Source organism: Pseudophryne corroboree, chromosome 1, assembly GCF_028390025.1.
Source record: "Pseudophryne corroboree isolate aPseCor3 chromosome 1, aPseCor3.hap2, whole genome shotgun sequence".
Lineage (NCBI taxonomy): Eukaryota > Metazoa > Chordata > Amphibia > Anura > Myobatrachidae > Pseudophryne > Pseudophryne corroboree.
In genome coordinates, this window is record NC_086444.1 from 454,257,051 (window position 1) to 454,279,803 (window position 22,753).

General features: G+C 44.4%; 1 protein-coding gene across 1 annotated transcript in view; it reads left to right on the forward strand.

Moving 5' to 3' along the window:
* Window positions 1-22,753, forward strand: part of IRF9 (interferon regulatory factor 9) — a 99,597-nt gene that overhangs the window by 4,499 nt on the left and 72,345 nt on the right. The window lies entirely within an intron of this gene.

Sequence of the window (22,753 nt, forward strand, 5' to 3'; positions counted from 1 at the left end):
ACCGACTGCTTCGTGTCAACATAGGTAAGTATGTGTGTGTCGGCAGTATGTAATAAAGTTGTACAAGTCACGGTGTGTGTGTCCTGTTTTTATTTGGGTATTTTTTTTCCAGTAGTACTACAGGTACCAGCGGGCCCGTTTTTCTCCCGCATGCTGGTACTTGTGGTTCTCCAAGTACCAGCTTGCGGGGGAGGCTTGCTGGGACTTGTAGTACTACTGGGAAAAACAATATTCTTGTAATTTTTCTCAAGGCTATCAGCCTCCCATCCGCAGCCATTGGATGGGGGGGACAGCCTCGGGCTTCACCCCTGGCCCTCGGGTGGCTGGGGGGGGGACCCCTTGATTGAAGGGGTCCCCACTCCCCCAGGGTACCCCGGCCAGGGGTGACTAGTTGGATATTTAATGCCACGGCCGCAGGGCACTGTATAAAAGTGACTCCCGGCTGTGGCATTATCTGTCCAGCTAGTGGAGCCCGATGCTGGTGTGATAAATACGGGGGACCCCTACTCTTTTTGTCCCCCGTATTTTTTGCACCAGCATCAGGCGCAGAGCCCGGTGCTGGTTTTAAAAATACGGGGGATCCTCTGTCAAATTTTTCCCCGCATTTTTAGAACCAGGACCAGCTCGAAGAGCCCGAGGCTGGTTATGCTTTGGAGGGGGGACCCCACGCCATTTTTTCCCGTTTTTTCCCGTTTTTTAAAATCGCAGCAAAATCCGGCAAATCGGCCGTTTTTCGCCCGCGGGAATGTCGAATCCGTTTTTCATTGAATATGGTGAATTCCGGCAGCCACCTGCCGGAATTCACCTGTCGAATTGTGTCGAATTAAAAAACGGCGATAATTTGCCGCGATTCGCCGTGAATTGCATATACCCCATAGTGTATAATATGTCGACAAAGCATGCTGTTTATCCCAGCACTTCAACAAAAGTGTGTATGAAAACCTTAAAAATATGGTACTGAGTGAGTAATACCATCTAGTGGACAAGTTATATAAGTAATAGCTACCAACAACCTGGAATCAAATTTTACAGCTCTTCTTTAAAAATGTAACAAGAGTGGTGTATAAAATAACACCTAATCTGGAAAACTCAAACGAAGTTAAGTCCTGTGATAAACACCAAAATGAGACAAAGATAACCCTGAATAAAGAAACTGTAGGCATACACAATATCATCTACATATCATAAATCTAGCTTAGTATAAAGAGAATCCACACTGTAACTAGAGATCCCATTGCCCGCCATAGATTACGGACACTGTTAGCATAAAAAGAAAGTACATAAGTGCCTCTGGTGGCACCTACCCATCTGAATTTTACACAAAATTTATCAAACTCAATGATTCATTAAAGCCCTTCGGGGCCAAACAGTCTAGACGAAAAATCCATCTAGATTCCAATTGCAACAAAAGCCTACCTCTGTCACCACCTCTCCTTGATGCTGGTACGTGATGAATTGCTTTTTATATCAAACTGGCCAGGTTATGTTTAAAGTGAGCAAAGTGTCTGGCGCAGAGGTTCCCAAACTGTGTGCCGTGGCTCCATGGGGTGCCCTGGGTTGGTGGTCCAGGACCAATTCAAATTATTCATGGTCAATATAATAGGCAAAACCAGTGCTGGTGGCTGCCAGTCATAAAATATGTGGCCAAACAGAAGCAAATCTTGTTCCTCACCACACAGCTGACCCTAAGGATGACATATAAATGCGATCTACTTAATGTAATATTTCTTTCTAAATTTCTCAATAAGACATTTTTGGCCTAGGGGTGCCGAGAAAAAAATTCTGATATTCTAGGGCGCCGTGATTCAAAAAAGTTTGGAAACCACTGGTCTGGCTACTGGTTGTTCACTAGACCCTGAGGACAATGCTGTCTGATTTGCTGATCTGTGTTGTGTCAGGCGTACCTTTAGTTGGCATTCGGTTTTACCTATACAGTATAGGCCACATGGACGGATAAGTGCATAGACCACGAAAGGTGTGGTACATGTAAGTGGCCACTTGATGCTGAACCTTTTTCCAGTATGTGAGTGTGGGATGGTATCCCCAACAATCATGAACGAACATGTGGTGCAACCAAGGCACCGAAAATCACAATTTTTGCGTCTTAGAAAATGTTGTGGAGTAGAGGGACAATCAAAACTTGTGACATCTGTTTTGACAATAAGGGGGGTAATTCCAAGTTGATCGCAGCAGGATTTTTGATAGCAATTGGGCAAAACCATATGCACTGCAGGGGGGAGGGGGGGGGGGGGGGGGGCAGATATAACGTGTGCAGAAAGAGTTAGATTTGGGTGGGTTATTTTATTTCTGTGCAGGGTAAATACTGGCTGCTTTATTTTTACACTGCAAATTAGGTTGCAGATTGAACACACCCCACCCAAATCTAACTCTCTCTGCACATGTTATATCTGCCTCCCCTGCAGTGCACATGGTTTTGCCCAATTGCTAACAAAGATCCTGCTGCGATCAACTTGGAATTACCCCCAAGGTCTTTAATGTTTCTACCCTGAGAATAGTAGGGTCTTAACTCACTTTTCTGAAAACATTTTAAGTCTGGGTCCATCGTAACCATCTTCCATAGGCTCGTAACCTTTTTCAAGGCAAGTGGGCTATTGGTATTATATTAATTGACCCATGTAATAACTTCCTTAGTGTCCGTTCAAGTAGACCTACGGGTTTTGCTTAATGAAACTAATTGGGCCTTCCTACGAGCTTTGACCAACTCTGCTTTTGAATAACCTCTTTCCCTGAACTTCTCAACCATATTGTATAATTGCAGCTCCATTGTTTTAGGATCACTGTTACTTCGGATGACCCGTAAAAAAATTGTGACTATGGTAAGCTAAGAACTGCGTTTTGGGGTGGAAGCTATCGGAGTGTAGTAGCGTATTTCGGTTGGCCGGCTTTGTGTACAAAGAATTGGTAATCATGCCATCCTCCAATTTGATGAAAATATCAAGATAAATCTCAAATTTGCTGCATGTGAGTGTCAGTTTGATGGGACTGACTCATTCTGTCCAGCAATGATATCTTGGAGCCTAGTAATATCATCCTGCCAAAAGATAAGAAGATCATCTATATATCTGTAGTAAATGAGCATGGCCTTATGGATGTCCACATTTTCAAAGAAAAGTCTCCTTTCAACCTCCCACATGTAACAATTAGCGAGCGAGGGTGCTACGGAAGAACCAATAGCACACCCCGTTAGCCGCTTGTAAAACTTACCGTTAATTTATTTTTGTTTATGTGTAGAAGTAAATTCCAGCAGAGTAAGAAACAACTCGATGTCGGGACCCTCATACAGAGGATTTCCCGTGATCAAGCGTTTCACTGACTCAATACCAGCTTGGTGAGGCATGCTTGTGTACAAACTGATAACATCTGAGATCACCTTTGTGCTGTTATCTGGGACCTCCTATAGTAGTGCCAATTTGGCAAGTAGACTACTTGAATCTTTGAGATGTGAAGGTGCTTTGGATGCATGGTTGTAAATAGGCATCCAAAAAGATGGCAACAGGTTCACACAGAAACCCCCGGGCTGAGATGATAGGTCTACCCGGAGTCCTCTGTGTGTCCTTGTGGACCTTCGGCAGCATATAAAATAATGGAATGACAGGATTTTGTAGTTAACTTATCGCATATTACCTGCGTCAAAAGTCCCCGAAAACGTCACCCACAGTAAATAGCACACCTTAATGGAGTTTATTTACCTTCACCACTTGTCCAGACTCTGAGTGCCGCATGTGTGTGTGTGTGTGTGTGTATGTATGTGTGTATATATAAATATATATAATACATACACACACACACACACACACACACACACACACACACACTGCTGGGATCCCGAGGGAGGACACAAACCCGGCGTCAAAATGCCGACAACCGGCATTCCGATTGTTCGCACAGCAGGATGTACTGCCGTTTTGCCGCCGGGGGTTAGGTTTAGGCACATAGAAGGGGAGGTTAGGGTTAGGCACACAGCGGGGAGGGTTTGGGTTTAGGCAGTGGGGAAGGGAGGGTTAGGCACCACCTGGGAGGGTTAGGCACCCACAAGGGAGAATTGGGGAAAAGACGAGGGTTAGGGAGCTTAATGGTGGGCTGACGGGATGCCACTGTCGGTATACTGACCGCCGACGTCCCGTCTATCGGCAACTTATACTGAACCCATATATATATGTATGGGTGTGTGTGTGTGTGTGTGTGTGTGTGTGTGTATATATATAAGTATTTGGACAGCCACCGATTGTGCAAGTTGACCCAATTAAAAAGATATGAGAGGTCTGTAATTTCCATCATAGGTACACTTCAACTGTGAGAGACAGAATCTGAAAAAAAAAACTAGGAAATCACATTGTATGATTTTTAAACAATTTATTTGTATATTCTTGCGGAAAATAAATATTTGGACAATCAAAGTTTTACTCAATACTTTGTAATACAACCTCGGTTGGCAATTACAGAGTTCAAATGTTTCCTCTAGTTCTTGACCAGGTTTGCTCACACTGTAGCAGGTATTTTGGCCCACTCTTCCATGCAGATCTTCTCTAGATCTGTCATGTTTTGGGGCTGTCGCCGGTCAACACAGACTTTCAACTCCCTCCACAGATTTTCTATTGGGTTGAGGTCTGGAGATTGGCTAGGCCACTCCAGGACCTTGAAATGCTTCTTACGGAGCCACTCCTTTGTTGCTCGGGCGGTGTGTTTGAGGTCATTGTCATGCTGGAAGACCCAGCCACGTTCCATCTTCAATGCTCTTACTGAGGGAAGGAGGTTTTGCCCAAAATCTCACGATACATGGCCTCATTCATCCTCTCCTTATTACGGATCAGTTGTCCTGTCCCCTTTGCAGAAAAGCAGCCCCAAAGCATGATGTTCCCACCCCCATGCTTCACAGTGGGTATGGTGTTCTTGGGATGCTATTAATCATTCTTCTACCGCCATACACGGCGAGTGGAGTTTATACCGAAAAGTTTAATTTTGCTCTCATCTGACCACATTACATTCTCCCAAGCCTCCTCTGGATCATCCAGATGGACACTGGGCAAACTGGCTTAAGCAGGGGGACCTTTCGGGCACTACAGGATTTCAATCCATGACGACGTAGTGTGTTACTAATGGTAACCTTTGTGACTGTAGTCCCAGCTCTCTTGAGGTCATTAACCAGGTCCCCCCGTGTAGTTCTGGGCTGATTCCTCACCGTTCTCAAGATCATTGATACCCCACGAGGTGAGATCTTGCATGGTGCCCCAGGTCGAGGGAGATTGTCAGTGATCTTGTATTTCTTCCATTTTTTTAATAATTGCGCCAACAGTTGAACTCTTCTCACCAAGCTGCTTGCCTATTGTCAAGTAGCTCATCCCAGCCTTGTGCAGCTCTACAATTTTGTCCCTGGTGTCCTTAGACAGCTCTCTGGTCTTGGCCATGGTGGAGAGGTAGCAGTCTGACTGTTTGAGGGTGTGGACAGGTGTCTTTTATACAGATAACCAGTTCAAACAAGTGCCATTAATACAGGTAAGTGGAGGATAGAAGAGCTTCTTAAAGAAGAAGTACCAGGTCTGTGAGAGCCAGAAATCTTGCTGCTTGGTAGGTGTCCAAATATTTATTTTCCACAAGGATATACAAGTAAATTGTTTAAAAATCATACAATGTGATTTCCTGCTTTTTTTTTTTTTTTTTTTTCAAGATTCTGTCTCTCACAGTTAAAGTGTACCTATGATGGAAATTACAGACCTCTCTCGTCTTTGTGCAAGTTGACCCACTTAAAATCGGTGACTGTCCAAATACTTTTTTGCCCCACTGTGTGTGTGTGTGTGTGTGTGTGTGTATATATCTATCTATCTATCGTAGAATAGCTGGCACTTACCATAAGTATATGGCTCCGGTGCCCTCTGGAATGATAAATATACGGCAGATAGAGACATGCAGCGGCACTCAGAGACTGATCCCAGTTGATAACGTGCAAACAGTAACTTTAATCCATAGGAAACAAAGTGGGGTGACCAACGTTTCGGGTCACTAACGCCCCTTTGTCAAGGTGATACAAATGTGCAAAGAAACAACATACCTTTAAATAAGCAATGAAGACCCGCGAACGGGACACACGCCGGCGGAAAGTGGGTGGGAACGGAGTCAGTTCAGTGCACTTCCGGGTGTGGGGACGTCAGCGCGACCTTGTGTCGTGGTCCGTCACTCCCTGGAAACACGGAGCTTGCACGGTCGCCTAGGAGACCAGCGCTTGGTAGTAACCAGTGGGCGGATAGACGTAGGTACAGCTGGCGGAACATAGAAATACAGTGCAATATAAACATGTATAAGAATCTGTAAAACTAAATACATGTAAAGGTATTATTATTATTATATTATTTAAAGGTATGTTGTTTCTTTGCACATTTGTATCATCTTGACAAAGGGGCGTTAGTGCCCCGAAACGTTGGTCACCCCACTTTGTTTCCTATGGATTAAAGTTACTGTTTGCACGTTATCAACTGGGATCAGTCTCTGAGTGCCGCTGCATGTCTCTCTCTCTCTCTCTCTATATATATATATATATATATATATATAAATAAGAATAGATGAAAACAAGCGTCCACGAGTGTAATTAATATACATGCAGGGAGGAAAGGGTGCAGAAAGATGGTGATATAAACCGGCTTAGAACACTTATCTGAAATAGAGAAGCTTTTTCTCAGGATACCTCTCTTATGGTTTAGTTACATGTAAGAGAAGAAACAGCAAAACATAGTGTGTACCATTTTAAAACTTCATTATACCACTGTCTTGTAGGCCTAATTAGGGAATCGGCATTTTCCCAAATATATGCAATATATAGCCTAGACAGTAGTCCTCTACAAGGAAAACATTCTTCAGGGAAAGACTAAAAGGGAATTCTCCGATGAAAAGAGTATTCCAAGAAGAAGAGGTACATGGGGCGGGCATAGGAAGAATAAACAAGCTACGTTATCTCCAATAAAGAACCCCGTGGAACAAGGCATATTCAATCTATCTAGTCATACCCTCAACAGAGCAGAAATATCCCTTCTCAGTTAGAGCCTCAAATTTGCTCCTAATAAACAGATCAACAAATTTGATACATTTATAGATCTCAACAAATTCTCAAGATCCCTTACGCTAAAACGACACTTTGCAAAGAAAGAGCAGTCAATGGATCTAATAGAACCATCAAAATCAGGGTTAAAACGGAAATCGAAATACTACCCTCTTGAATCAAAAGGAAATCATATGCCAGGAACTAGTGAGAAAGGACCTATGCGATATTGAGCCCATACCACCTACATATTCTAATTTGAAGAATAAGGAAAAAGACGCCCTCAAAAACCTTCAAGACAACCATGACATCATTATTAAACAAGCAGATAAAGGTGGGGGTATTGTACTTTTGGATCGTGAAGCATATGAACTTGAAGCATTCCGACTTCTACATGATACATCTTCTTATAAACAGCTTCCACAAGACCCCACCAATTCCTTTGTAGAAGAACTCAGAATGATACTGGTACATTATTTTCATAATAATATTCTTGATAAAAATGAATTCCAGTATCTCATGATGACGACACCAGTGATTCCGACATTCTACTATCTCCCTAAGATACATAAGAATCTTTCAAAACCTCCAGGGAGACCAATTATCGCAGGGATTGATTCCCTTACAAGCCATCTATCAGAATATGTAGATATTTTTCTGTGCAAATATGTAATTACTTTACCATCATTCCTAAAGGATACCAGCAGTGTAATCAACACTCTGTCTTCAGTTGAATGGAAGAATTCCTATTTATGGATTACCATAGACGTACAAAGTCTATATACCTCCATTGTCCATGAGAAGGGGATAGAAGCATGTAGAAGATTCCTTGACAAAGATCTTAATTTACCAAAAACCCATAAGAATGCCATCTGTGATTTTATGAAATTTATATTGGGCCATAATTACTTCATATTTCAGCTGATTTTTTTCTTGCAAATCTGTGGAACAGCTATGGGTACATCATTCCCTCCCAGCTTTGCAAATTTACTAATGGGCTCCTGGGAAGAAGATTGCATCTATAACAACAACCCATATTTGAAAAAATTTGATTGTCTATAAACGTTATATAGACGATATTCTAATTATATGGGAAGGAGATGAAGAGCTCTTTAGGGGTTTTTTCCAATCACTCACGGTTAATGAGTACAATCTGAAGTTTACATACGAGATAAGTAAAGAAAGTGTACATTATTTGGATCTAACTCTATCAAGCACTGAATCAAGAATCGTTACAAGTAATCACATAAAAGAGGTAGATACAAACAGCTACCTTCACTTCAAGAGCTGTCATTCCCGGAATTGAAAAACTAATTTCTCTAACGTCCTAGTGGATGCTGGGGACTCCGTAAGGACCATGGGGATAGACGGGCTCCGCAGGAGACATGGGCACTTTAAGAAAGAATTTAGATTCTGGTGTGCTCTGGCTCCTCCCTCTATGTCCCTCCTCCAGACCCCAGTTTGAATCTGTGCCCGGACGAGCTGGTTGCTGTTCAGTGAGCTCTCCTGAGCTTGCTGTAAGAAAGTATTTTGTTAGGTTTTTTATTTTCAGGGAGCTCTGCTGGCAACAGACTCCCTGCATCGTGGGACAGAGGGGAGAGAAGCAGCCCTACTCTCTGAAGATAGGTCCTGCTTCTTCGGCTACTGGACACCATTAGCTCCAGAGGGATTGTACACAGGATCTCGCCCTCGTCGTCCGATCCCAGAGCCGCGCCGCCGTCCCCCTCGCAGAGCCGGAAGACAGAAGCCGGGTGAGCATGAGAAGCAAGAAGACTTCGAAATCGGCGGCAGAAGACTCCGGTCTTCACTGAGGTAGCGCACAGCACTGCAGCTGTGCGCCATTGCTTCCACACACACCTCACATACTCCGGTCACTGTAAGGGTGCCGGGCGCAGGGGGGGGGCGCCCTGGGCAGCAATTGGGACCTCTTTGGCAAAAGTTTAGCATATATACAGTTGGGCACTATATATATATATATATATGTATGAGCCCCCGCCAAAAATTGTACATTGAAGCGGGACAGAAGCCCGCCGCTGAGGGGGCGGGGCTTCTTCCTCAGCACTCACCAGCGCCAATTTTCTCCACAGCTCCGCTGAGAGGAAGCTCCCCAGACTCTCCCCTGCAGATACACGGTAGAAGAGGGTAAAAAGAGAGGGGGGGGGCACATAATTAGGCGCAAAAATCAATATAAACAGCGGCTACTGGGTTAACATTAAGTTACTGTGTTATTCCTGGGTTATATAGCGCTGGGGTGTGTGCTGGCATACTCTCTCTGTCTCTCCAAAGGGCCTTGTGGGGGAACTGTCTTCAAAAAGAGCATTCCCTGTGTGTGTGTGTGGTGTGTCGGTACGCTTGTGTCGACATGTTTGACGAGGAAGGCTATGTGGAAACAGAGCGGGAGCAAATGAATGTGGTGTCTCCGCTGACGGCGCCGACACCTGATTGGGTGGATATGTGGAAGGTTTTAAATGATAATGTTAATTCCTTGCATAAAAGGTTGGAAAAAGCTGAAGCCTTAGGACAGTCAGGGTCTCAGCCCGTGCCTGATCCTATGTCGCAGAGGCTGTCAGGGTCTCAGAAGCGCCCACTATCCAAAATTGTTGACACAGATACCGACATGGATTCTGATTCCAGTGTCGATTACAATGTTGCAAAGTTACAGCCAAAATTGGCTAAATCCATCCGTTATATGATTATAGCAATTAAGGATGTGTTGCACATCACAGAGGAAACCCCAGTCCCTGACAAGAGGGTTCATATGTATGGGGAAAAGAGGCAGGAGGTGACCTTTCCCCCTTCACACGAGCTAAATGAGTTATGTGAAAAGGCTTGGGAATCTCCAGATAAAAAACTGCAGATTTCCAAACGGATTCTTATGGCATATCCTTTCCCGCCAACGGACAGGTTACGCTGGGAATCCTCCCCTAGGGTGGACAAAGCTTTAACATGCTTATCCAAGAGGGTAGCCCTGCCGTCACAGGATACGGCTACCCTCAAAGATGCTGCGAATAGAAAGCAAGAGGGTACCCTGAAGTCCATTTATACACATTCAGGTACCTTACTGAGTCCAGCGATCGCGTCGGCCTGGGTGCAGGGCCGGTGCAAGGTTTCTCAGCACCCTAGGCAAATAGTCAGCACCCCCCCCCCCCTGCCAAAATACAGAGCCCTCAGGTAAAATTTAGGGATAGGATATTAGGGTTGTTTTAGCAGTTTGTGTTAAGGCAGAGGATCACAAACGTGGTGCTCAAGGCACCCCAACAGTCCAGGTTTTAGGTATATCCATGGCACAGCACAGATGGTTAAATCAAATTGACTAAGGTGCTAATCAAGTCACCTGTGGCCAAGCATGGATACATTTAAAACGTGAGTGTGTGTGCAGGCCTTCAGTGTAGTTTACCACCCCTTATACACATTTTGCACCACAATAGTGGGACCCCTTATACTGTCTAGTACTGGTGCCCCTTTCACATTATACCACACACTTTGAGCCAAAAATCTCATTATACCACACAGTATGAGCCGAAAATCACATTATACCACACGGTATGAGCCGAAAATCACATTATACCACACGGTATGAGCCGAAAATCACATTATAGCACACGGTATGAGCCGAAAATCACATTATAGCACACGGTATGAGCCGAAAATCACATTATAGCACACGGTATGAGCCGAAAATCACATTATAGCACACGGTATGAGCCGAAATTCACATTATAGCACACGGTATGAGCCGAAAATCACATTATAGTACACGGTATGAGCCGAAAATCACATTATAGCACACGGTGTGAGCCGAAAATCACATTATAGCACACGGTATGAGCCGAAAATCACATTATAGCACACGGTATGAGCCGAAAATCACATTATAGCACACTGTATGAGCCGAAAATCACATTATTGCACATGGTATGAGCCGAAAATCACATTATAGCACACGGTATGAGGCGAAATTCACATTATAGCACACGGTATGAGGCGAAATTCACATTATAGCACACGGTATGAGGCGAAATTCACATTATAGCACATAGAATGAGCCGATATTCACACTATAGCGCATGGTATGAGCCAAAATTCACATTATACCACACAGCATGAGCCGAAATTCACATTAGAACACACGGTATGAGTCCAAAATTCACATTAGAACACACGGTATGAGCCAAAATTCACATTAGAGCACACAGTATGAGCCGAAAATCACATTAGAGCATACAGTATGAGCCGAAAATCACATTAGAGCACACAGTATGAGCCGAAATTCACATTATGCCACATGGAATGAGCCGAAATTCACATTATGCCACACACATATCTACATACTCACAGCCACATACAGTATACACACACGCATATATAATATATTTACACACACAGCCACATTTACACACATACACTGTCCCTACCCTGACACTCTCCTCCATCAGTTACCCTCTGCTCACCAGTTGCCGGGTAGCCGGGGGTATCAGCATACGGAAGCCAGGCAGCTGTGCTGTGGAGCGGGAGCCGGCCACCGGAGTTGTTGTCAAAGAAAGAGAAAGCCGGGCAGCGGAGCTGTCAGGGGGGCAGGAGCCGGAGCCTTGGCGTAATCATGCTGCATGCGGCAGCCGAACCTTGCAGCCGCACTTGTCAGGGCTCAGGGACGGGTGCCGGGCACAGTACTATTTCAAATCTGCCGCGGACCGGCAGCCAATCAGGAGCTGATGCTACTGATTGGCTGCCGGTCTGCGGCAGATTTGAAATAGTAGCGCCGCGGTCAGCTTGCTGCGGCGGGGGACAGTGTTCGAAGAAGTGCCGGTATACCAAACCATAGTATACCGGCCCACTTCAGGCACTGTAATATATATATATATATATATATATAGATAGATAGATAGAACAGAATTGATACTGCGGCAGTCGGAGTCGTTTAAAAAGAGCAAAGTGTAGTAAAAAAAAATGTACATCACATAGTCCAACGTTTTGGGGTGTCTAACCCCTTTTTCACACCTTGACAAGGGGGTTAGGCACCCCGAAATGTTGGACTATGTTATGTACATTTTTTTGACTACACTTTGCTCGTTTTAAACGACTCCGAGTGCCGCAGTATCAATTCAATATACTATCTTCCTCACTGAGGGCACCGGGGGCCAATCAACATCTAAAACGGAGTGCTGGGCTGATTGTAAAATATATATTATATATATATATATATATATATATGTATGTATATATATATATAAAATATGGAATACATATATATTGGCACTTAGGATGCCAAAATACCGTCAGCGGCATCCCAGAGATTAAAATCCTGACACTTACTAATTAAGTAAACTAACCCTAATCCCTTACCTACCCCCCCCCCCACCCCCAAACCCTAATACACCTTTCCAGCAGCCTGACCCTAATTGTCCCCCCTCCCCCCCAGCTTACTCCTAACCCTAACCACCCCCTTCCTGCAGCCTAAACCTCCCCAGGTGTGCCTAACCCTCCCCCCACAGCCTACACCTAACCTAAACTATACGTCCCACACGGCGGTCACGGTTTAATAGGGTATGGCTCAATCCCGGCTGCACGGAGGACACAGGTGCAGGCCAGGGAGAGCAGACACTGGACGCTGCGGCTGCCAGGAAGCGATTGGCCGTCCCGCCCTGCACTGCTACTCACTTCTCGGCAGCATGATTGAGGATGAGTTGCGACTCGAGGTGAGGACAGGCGGAGGGAGGCGGACGGAGGCGGGCGGAGGTGGGGAAGGCCGAAGCCCTCTCCACGTCGGGTGAAGGTACCGCCGAACCCCCCCCTGCCCCCGCCCCGCTCCGCTCGAGCAGCTTTGTTGTCTCCGGCGCAAGAGGGAGAGGGATAGCTTACCTGACACTGAGTCAGTGGGTAGCGGTTGCCTGACATCCCAATTTTTTTTTTTTTTTTTTTTTGCTGCACCCAGCGCCGCCTTTCAAGTGATGCCGCCCATAGACAGCTGCCTAAAGCTGCCTAATGGTGGCGCCGGCCGTGCCTGGGTGTGTAGTGCTGTAGCAGCATGGACGGACACCCTGTCTGAGGAACTTGATACCTTAGACAAGGATACTATATTGACAACAACTGGTGTTGAATACACCGTTGGCGCTACCACCCTTTAAACAAAAGTCACGTAGTAATCTTGGTGAATAGTCCCAAAATGAATCTTATGTCTCGCTTGCAGTATTCCTCCTTCTAGATGTTAATTCTTCTCCAATTTCAAAATATTTCAAGGTTTCCTTGTATGGAGATGTTGTTCATAAAAAGAAAAAATAGCGCATATAGTGTAGTATTTTAAACAAAGGTGAATTTATTCAATTATAAAATACATAAAAATGTTCTTATCCAATTAAAAGTGACAGCTTCACTCTATGATAAAATTGGAACCGTACCGTGTCGAGCTCCCAGCATGGAGCAATGAACAGAGTAAAAATGGAAGGTTCCGGAATTCCTCCCTCCTCCCTTCATGCAAAACGCTGGCCACTGGACCTGGCAGGGTTCTCCTATTGTTCTAGATGCAGGTAAGTGGATCACTGGGTGCCGCCAACGCGTTTCGAGTTGTGTATAACTCTTCCTCAGGGCAGAATGATCCATACCTGCATGTATCCCCTTTTTTTATACTAAATTTGACCCGGAAGTGAAAGCATACTTCCTGTTAATTCATATTCAATGGTTATTGAAATTTGCTTTCATACCTACAGAAATTAAAAGATGGTGCTGTTGTTGTAAAATATTATAAGACAAGCATATCGGTAACATTCAATTACAATCTACTTCCTGTGTGATGCAAATTCGGTCATGTGATCTTTATAAATTTTGTTATCCATAGAGGGATTGCCACATCCACCACTTATTGAGTGGTATATCCACCAACTAAACAATTTAAGACAGAGCAATTCATCTGTTTATAAGGAGGAAGGAATTCCGGAACCTTCCATTTTTACTCTTTTCATTGCTCCATGCTGGGAGCTCGACACGGTACGATTCCAATTTTATCATAGAGTGAAGCTGTCACTTTTAATTGGATAAGAACATTTTTATGTATTTTATAATTGAATAAATTCACCTTTGTTTAAAATACTACACTATATGCGCTATTTTTTCTTTTTATGAACAACATCTCCATACAAGGAAACCTTGAAATATTTTGAAATTGGAGAAGAATTAACATCTAGAAGGAGGAATACTGCAAGCGAGACATAAGATTCATTTTGGGACTATTCACCAAGATTACTACGTGACTTTTGTTTAAAGGGTGGTAGCGCCAACGGTGTATTCAACACCAGTTGTTGTCCATTAGCTATTTTGGTGATTGGGAGTCACCAGAATACACCGTGGCTGCTTTGTTTCCACCAAGCGCTATTTTCTGTTCCGCTCACATATTTTCAAGGATACTATATTGATGACCCTGGGGCATATAAAAGACGCTGTCCTATATATGAGAGATGCTCAAAGAGACATTAGTCTACTGGGTTCTAGAATAAATGCTATGTCGATTTCTGCCAGAAGGGTCCTGTGGACTCTGCAATGGACAGGTGATGCCGACTCAAAAAGGCACATGGAAGTTTTACCTTACAAGGGTGAGGAATTGTTTGGGGAGGGTCTCTCGGACCTGGTCTCCACAGCTACTGCTGGAAAGTCAAATTTTTTGCCATATGTTTCCTCACAACCTAAGAAAGCACCGTATTACCAAATGCAGTCCTTTCGATCACAGAAAAGCAAGAAAGTCCGAGGTGCGTCCTTTCTTGCCAGGGGCAGGGGCAGAGGAAAGAAGCTGGACAACACAGCTAGTTCCCAGGAACAGAAGTCCTCCCCGGCTTCCACAAAATCCACCACATGACGCTGGGGCTCCACAGGCGGAGCTAGGCCCGGTGGGGGCGCGTCTCCGAAATTTCAGCCACGAGTGGGTTCACTCCCAGTTGGATCCCTGGGAAAAAGATATTGTGTCTCAGGGATACAAGCTGGAATTCGAAGAGATGCCCCCTCACCGATACCTCAAATCGGCCCTGCCAGCTTCCCCCCTCGAGAAGAAAATAGTGTTAACTGCAATTCACAAATTGTATCTTCAACAGGTGGTGGTCAAGGTTCCCCTCCTTCAACAAGGAAGGGGTTATTATTCGACCATGTTTGTAGTACCGAAACCGGACGGTTCGATCAGACCCATATTGAATTTAAAATCCATGAACATACACCTGAAAAGGTTCAAGTTCAAGATGGAATCGCTCAGAGTGGTCATCGCAAGCCTGGAAGGGTGGGATTTTATGGTGTCTCTGGACATAAAGGATGCATACCTTCATGTCCCCATTTATCCACCGCATCAGGCGTACCTCAGATTTGTGGTACAGGATTGTCATTACCAATTTCAGACGTTGCCGTTTGGCCTCTCCACGGCAACGAGAATATTTACCAAGGTAGTTGCGGAAATGATGGTGCTCCTGCGGAAGCAAGGGGCCACAATTATCCCATACTTGGACGATCTCCTCATAAAAGCGAGGTCAAGAGAGCAGTTGCTGATCAGCGTAGCACGTTCTCTGGAAGTGTTACGGCAACACGGCTGGATTCTAAATATTCCAAAGTCGCAGTTGATTCCTACGACTCATCTGCCTTTCCTGGGCATGATTCTGGACACAGACCAGAAAAGGGTTTATCTCCCGATAGAGAAAGCTCAGGAACTCATGACACTGGTCAGAAACCTATTAAAACCAAAACAGGTGTCAGTGCATCACTGCACTCGAGTCCTGGGAAAGATGGTGGCATCATACGAGGCCATTCCCTTCGGCAGGTTCCTTGCGAGGACCTTTCAATGGGACTTACTGGACAAATGGTCCGGATCACATCTTCAGATGCATCGGTTAATCACCCTATCCCCCAGGGCCAGGGTGTCTCTGCTGTGGTGGCTGCAGAGTGCTCACCTTCTCGAGGGCCGCAGATTCGGCATTCAGGACTGGGTCCTGGTGACCACGGATGCAAGCCTCCGAGGGTGGGGGGCAGTCACACAGGGAAGAAATTCCAAGGTCTGTGGTCAAGTCAGGAGACTTGTCTTCACATCAACATCCTGGAACTAAGGGCTATAAACCACACCCTACGTCAAGCGGAGACCCTGCTTCGCGACCAACCGGTTCTGATTCAGTCAGACAACATCACCGCTGTGGCTCATGTAAACCGACAAGGCGGCACAAGGAGCAGGGTGGCGAAGGTGGAAGCCACCAGAATTCTTCGCTGGGCGGAGAATCACGTAAGCGCACTGTCACCAGTGTTCATCCCGGGAGTGGACAACTGGGAAGCAGACTTCCTCAGCAGGCACGACCTCCACCCGGGTGAGTGGGGACTTCATCAAGAAGTCTTCACGCAGATTGCAAGTCGGTGGGAACTGCCACAGGTGGACATGATGGCATCCCGCCTCAACAAAAAGCTACAGAGGTATTGCGCCAGGTCAAGAGACCCTCAGGCGATAGCTGTGGACGCACTGGTGACACTGTGGGTGTTCCAGTCGGTCTATGTATTTCCTCCTCTTCCTCTCATACCCAAGGTGCTGAGAATCATAAGAAAAAGAGGAGTGAGAACAATACTCATTGTTCCGGATTGGCCAAGAAGGACTTTGTATCCAGATCTGCAAGAAATGCTCACAGAGGAACCGTGGCCTCTGCCTCTAAGACAGGACTTGTTGCAACAGGGGCCCTGTCTGTTCCAAGACTTACCGCGGCTGCGTTGACGGCATGGCGGTTGAACGCCGGATCCTAGCAGAAAATGGCACTCCGGATGAGGTCATTCCTACGCTGATAAAGGCTAGGAAGGACGTGACTGCTCAACATTATCACCGTATATGGTGGAAATATGTTGCTTGGTGTGGGGCCAGGAATGCCCCTACGGAGGAATTCCAGCTGGGCCGTTTCCTTCACTTCCTACAGTCGGGAGTGACTTTGGGCCTAAAATTGGGTTCCATTAAGGTCCAGATTTCGTCCCTATCCATTTTCTTTCAAAAAGAACTGGCTTCTCTACCTGAAGTTCAGACGTTTGTAAAGGGAGTGCTGCATATTCAGCCCCCTTTTGTGCCTCCAGTGGCACCTTGGGATCTTAACGTGGTGTTGAGTTTCCTGAAATCACACTGGTTTGAACCACTCAGAACGGTGGAATTGATATATCTCACGTGGAAGGTGGTCATGCTACTAGCCTTGGCTTCGGCTAGGCGTGTGTCATAATTGGCGGCTTTGTCACATAAAAGCCCCTATCTGGTTTTCCATGCGGATAGAGCAGAATTGCGGACCCGCCCACAATTTCTGCCGAAAGTGGTTTCATCCTTTCATATAAACCAACCTATTGTGGTGCCTGTGGCTACTACTGACTTGGAGGATTCCGAGTTACTTGATGTGGTCAGGGCTTTGAAGGTTTATGTAGCCAGAACGGCTAGGGTCAGGAAAACAGAATCTTTGTTTATCCTGTATGCTTCCAACAAGCTTGGGGCGCCTGCTTCAAAGCAAACTATTGCTCGCTGGATCTGTAACACGATTCAGCAGGCTCATTCTGCGGCTGGATTGCCGCTGCCAAAATCAGTTAAGGCCCATTCCACTAGGAAGGTGGGCTCTTCTTGGGCGGCTGCCCGAGGGGTCTCGGCATTACAGCTGTGCCGAGCGGCTACTTGGTCAGGTTCAAACACTTTTGCAAAGTTCTATAAGTTTGATACCCTGGCTGACGAGGACCTTGTGTTTGCTCAATCGGTGCTGCAGAGTCATCCGCACTCTCCCGCCCGTTTGGGAGCTTTGGTATAATCCCCATGGTCCTTACGGAGTCCCCAGCATCGTCTAGGACGTTAGAGAAAATAAGATTTTACTTACCGGTAAATCTATTTCTCGTAGTCCGTAGTGGATGCTGGGCGCCCGTCCCAAGTGCGGACTTCTTCTGCAATACTTGTATATAGTTATTTCTGCAATAAGGGTTATGTTATAGTTGCATAAGGGTTGTACTGATGCTCTGTTGTTCATACTGTTGACTGGGTAAGTTTATCACAAGTTATACGGTGTGATTGGTGTGCCCTGGATTACCAAAATCCTTTCCTTGTACTGTCAGCTCTTCCGGGCACAGTTTCTCTAACTGAGGTCTGGAGGAGGGACATAGAGGGAGGAGCCAGAGCACACCAGAATCTAAATTCTTTCTTAAAGTGCCCATGTCTCCTGCGGAGCCCGTCTATTCCCATGGTCCTTACGGAGTCCCCAGCATCCACTACGGACTACGAGAAATAGATTTACCGGTAAGTAAAATCTTATTATCCCCTACTCTCAGTTCTTTATGATTAAACGTAATTGCGGTAATGAACAAGACTGTCAGAATCAACTTAAAACTTATGCCACCAGGTTCAAAGACAGAAAATATCCTCAACATGTGATAAATAAAGCACTGGAAAAAACGGCTGAAAAACAAAGAACTGAACTATTCGATAAAAGAGCTCAAAAGAAACCAGATAATTTCACTCCTTTTATTACTACATTCAGCAATCAGGAACCCCTTATTAGAAAATCTATCAATAAGCATTGGAACATCCTTCTGATGGACCCAATATTAAAAGAAATTCTTCCATCCAAACCAGATATAGTATTTCGAAAAACTAGCAACTCAAAAGACATCTTGGCACCCAGCCATTTATCAACCAAAAATAAAACTGCATTAATTGTAAAGGATGTTTTAAATGTGGAAGCTGCAACATCTGCAAATTTCTTCACCCCAATAGGAAAAAATTCTCCAATCATGACAACACCAAGGAATGCAACATAAAAGATTACCTAAATTGTAATTCTTCCATGGTAATATACCTATTGGAGTGTACATGTGGCTACAAATACGTGGGAAAGACAAAAAGAGTTCTGAAAATACGAATTCAGGAACACATCAGAAATATTAAGAACAAAGTAGAAAATCATGCGGTCTACAAACATTTTGTAGAAAAACATGGATCGAACCCTGAAGAAATTACATTCTTAGCAATTGAATTGGTAAAACTTGGAGAAAGAGCTGGTGATATCTTAAATAAATTATCCAAACGAGAAATGTTTTGGATACATGAATTAAAAACTTTATCACCATCCGGACTAAATGAAGCTTTTGAGATCGCTCCATTTCTCTGACCTAATACTTTCCAACTGTAACCACATACCACTTATCTCCCCCCCCCCCCCCCTTTTTTGCACATATATATATATATATATTTATTTATTCTTCATTATTAATTTATTACGTAATACCAGATGTCATTAGCCGTTTTTATGGTCTTTTTACAGTTAATATGTATAAACAAGACGCTAATGCCAAACAAGGAGACACGTGACACAGCTATAATAAGGCTCCAAGTGATGCATAGGAATGCATACATGATGTTCTGGGTTCATGATAAAGAGAAATAACAAGAACTTATTGTTGGACTCTATATCCTGGACAATGTCCCTTTGTTTTTTCAGAAATATATTTGTTTTGGGCCAGTTAACATATACTTCATACATCAATCTCTGGGGTCCCGTTGTGCTCCCCTTATAAATTGATATAACTCATCTAATTGCACTCAAAACAAATGCACCTGGCTATATTCACATTGTCTCTTTAAGATCTATCAGCGCTGAAATGACGCTTCACTCTATATAAAATATTAACTATCCTCACCTATAAGGAATCACTTTATAACAAGGATTCACCATAATGTTAGAATTGGGTTCACTACGATCTGCCGGCGGCCGGCTTCCCGGAGACCAGCAGACCGGCGCCGGGAGGCCGGCCGCCGGCTTACCGACAGTGTGGCGAGCGCAAATGAGCTCGCCACGCTACGGGCACGGTGGCGTGCTGCGCGCACCACACTATTTTATTCTCCCTCCAGGGGGGTCGTGGACCCCCACGAGGGAGAATAAGTGTCGGTATGCCGGCTGTCGGGCTCTCGGCGCCGGTATGCTGGTCGCCGGGAGCCCGACCGCCGGCATACTGAAGACCACCCGTTAGAATTAATGTAATATTATTCACATCTTCACTTATAACACTTTTCACTTCAATATTGTAATTGCGTTCCACCGCCGATATGAAAGATGGCGGTGCGTTCCACAAACTAACTGTTTACTTCCGGACAAAGGACGGAAGTGACGACATTTGGCTGACGCGCCGTGTTACCGCGATCTTACTCTCCTCTCTCTATATCACAAATCCTCACCTAACTCTTTTAGCTTTAGAGTCACACTACTTTCTACTCCCTATCGCCAGCCGGAAGTAACGTTATCAGTGCGCCTCATGTGCGTTCCACCGTCTTCCGCCTAGCCGGAAATGACATCATCATAGCGATGCGTTCCATATGCGTTTCATCGCTACTTCCGCCGGCGGCGCTGCACAGCGTTCTTTCACTGCTGTAAACATCTTCTCCTTTAGCCGTTTTTCTGTGCAATTCTAGATATCACTATTTGAGTGCTATTTAGATTATTATATAATACATTTTCTAGTGTTCTGGCAAATTATAATAAGATCACAGGAAGTGATGTCATCACTAATGGCCATGAACATTTACCATTTCTTGCTATAAATAGAGCAGGCTTGCTCAGTGTGTCCATCCCCTTGATGAAGTCTGGATGCTGACGGACGAAACGCGTCGGGACTACCTACAGACATCTCCTATTAGGGACAGATAAGCCTCATACATCTTTTATCTTCTACACATTTTATTCGGCTACTCTTCTATGGCATATTGGATAGAATTGACTGCTGACATTCCATATATGAACAGATAAGCCTTATATATTTTGCTATCTTGTAAGCATTTTATTCGGCCATTTTATGTTTGTGTATTAAATTTATGTTTTTAACAAAATTATACTGTCTAGGCTATATATTGCATATATTTGGGAAAACGCTGATTCCCTAATTAGGCCTACAAGACAGTGGTATAATTTGAAGTTTTAAAACGGTACACACTGTTTTGCTGTTTCTTCTCTTACATGTAACTAAACCATAAGAGAGGGCTCCCTGAGAAAAAGCTTCTCTATTTCAGATACGTGTTCTAAGCCGGTTTATATCACCATCTTTCTGCACCCTTTCCTCCCTGCATGTATATTAATTACACTCGTGGGCGCTTGTTTCATCTAGTCTTGTATTTATTCATATGTGATTGCCAAACACATTATTACGCATTATAAGCTGCCGCCCAGATAATATACTGGGAAGTGTTTTTTTAAGTAATTCCTGCAAGGTGATAACTGATTAGATAAGGTATAGATATCACAAAAACTGTATTTAAGCGCCGCATTCTCTATTTCTTTATTATTTTTATATATATATATATATATATATATATATATATATATTATATTTCATCTGCCTTTCTTTATTAGGGGCCCCATTGTTTGAAGGGCCCCGGGACCCCCATGGCCTTAATCTGGCTCTGTATAGCACAGCATATTCCATTGCACTTTACGGTTGTAAACAACAGTGATAATACAAAACTGGGTAATAACAGACAGACATAGAGGTAGGAAGACCGTGCTTTCACCCTTACAATCCATAGAGAAGTAGTACCGATCCTTGTGTATCAATGCATATCTATTGCGTAATAGTCCAACCAGTTTGCATAGATTCTTGGTGGGCTGTATGATGTGGTCACACAGCAATGTTGGTCAGAGGCCAGGAGGATGTCAAATTAAAGAAAAATAAAATATGTGAGGATATGTGTAGACAGTACAGAGGGAATTAGATTGGTGGCTAATGATGCCACTATCATGCAGGAGCAGACAGACACACTTTCCCCACTAGCAGGTAAAATGGTTATTCCACTACCTTTATATATAAATTATTCTCCACTCCTCTTAGATTGTAAACTTAGTTGGGCAGGACCACCTTTACCTTCTATTTCTTGTTGTATGTTATTTGTATGTATGTATGATGATTCCCTCAGTGTGTAGCCCTACGTTATGTGTTGGTGATTTATAAGTAAAGTATAATAAAAATTTTTACCAATTATATCTTCCAACAGAAGAAAAAAATTCTGTCATTGTAATTAGTAGTTGAATTGAAACTTTGCAGTTGAAGGGAAAGCGAAAGCTCAGACAAAGCCACCCAGTATGGTAAACCATTGTAAATCAGGCCATGTTCATTGGACAACATACACATAAACATATGCACATTACCACAATGTTTTCCTCTTATTTTGCCACATGGTCTGTACTAACCATCTGAAAACTGAAAAGCAGAGTAAGATAAGCACACAGATGTGGTATCTGGATGATAGGTCAACAATCAAAAGGTCGACATGCATTCGGTCCACTGGGACAACATGGAAATGGTTGACGCAATTTTTTTCCATGTTTTTTTTTTCAACATGCTTAGGCACCAAGGGGGTGGTTAGGGTAAGGCTGTCGGAGGTACGGTTAGGCACTAGGTGAAGGGTTAGGGTCAGGCTGCTGGAGGGGACGGTTAGGCACCAAGGGGGGGGGGGTAGGGTTAGGCTACAGTAGGGGACGGTTAGGCACTAGGTGGAGGGTTAGGGTCAGGCTGCTGGAGGGGGCGGTTGGGCACCAAGGTGGTGGTTAGGGTTAGGCACTAGGGGGAGAGTTGGGGTTAGATTTTGACAAACATAACAAAAAAAAAAAATGTGTTGACTATTCCAATGTTAACATTTTGTACCTGGTGATCTTTTAACCCTGTCAACCTAATGCATTTCGACCAAGTGGTGTCAACCTTTGGACTGCC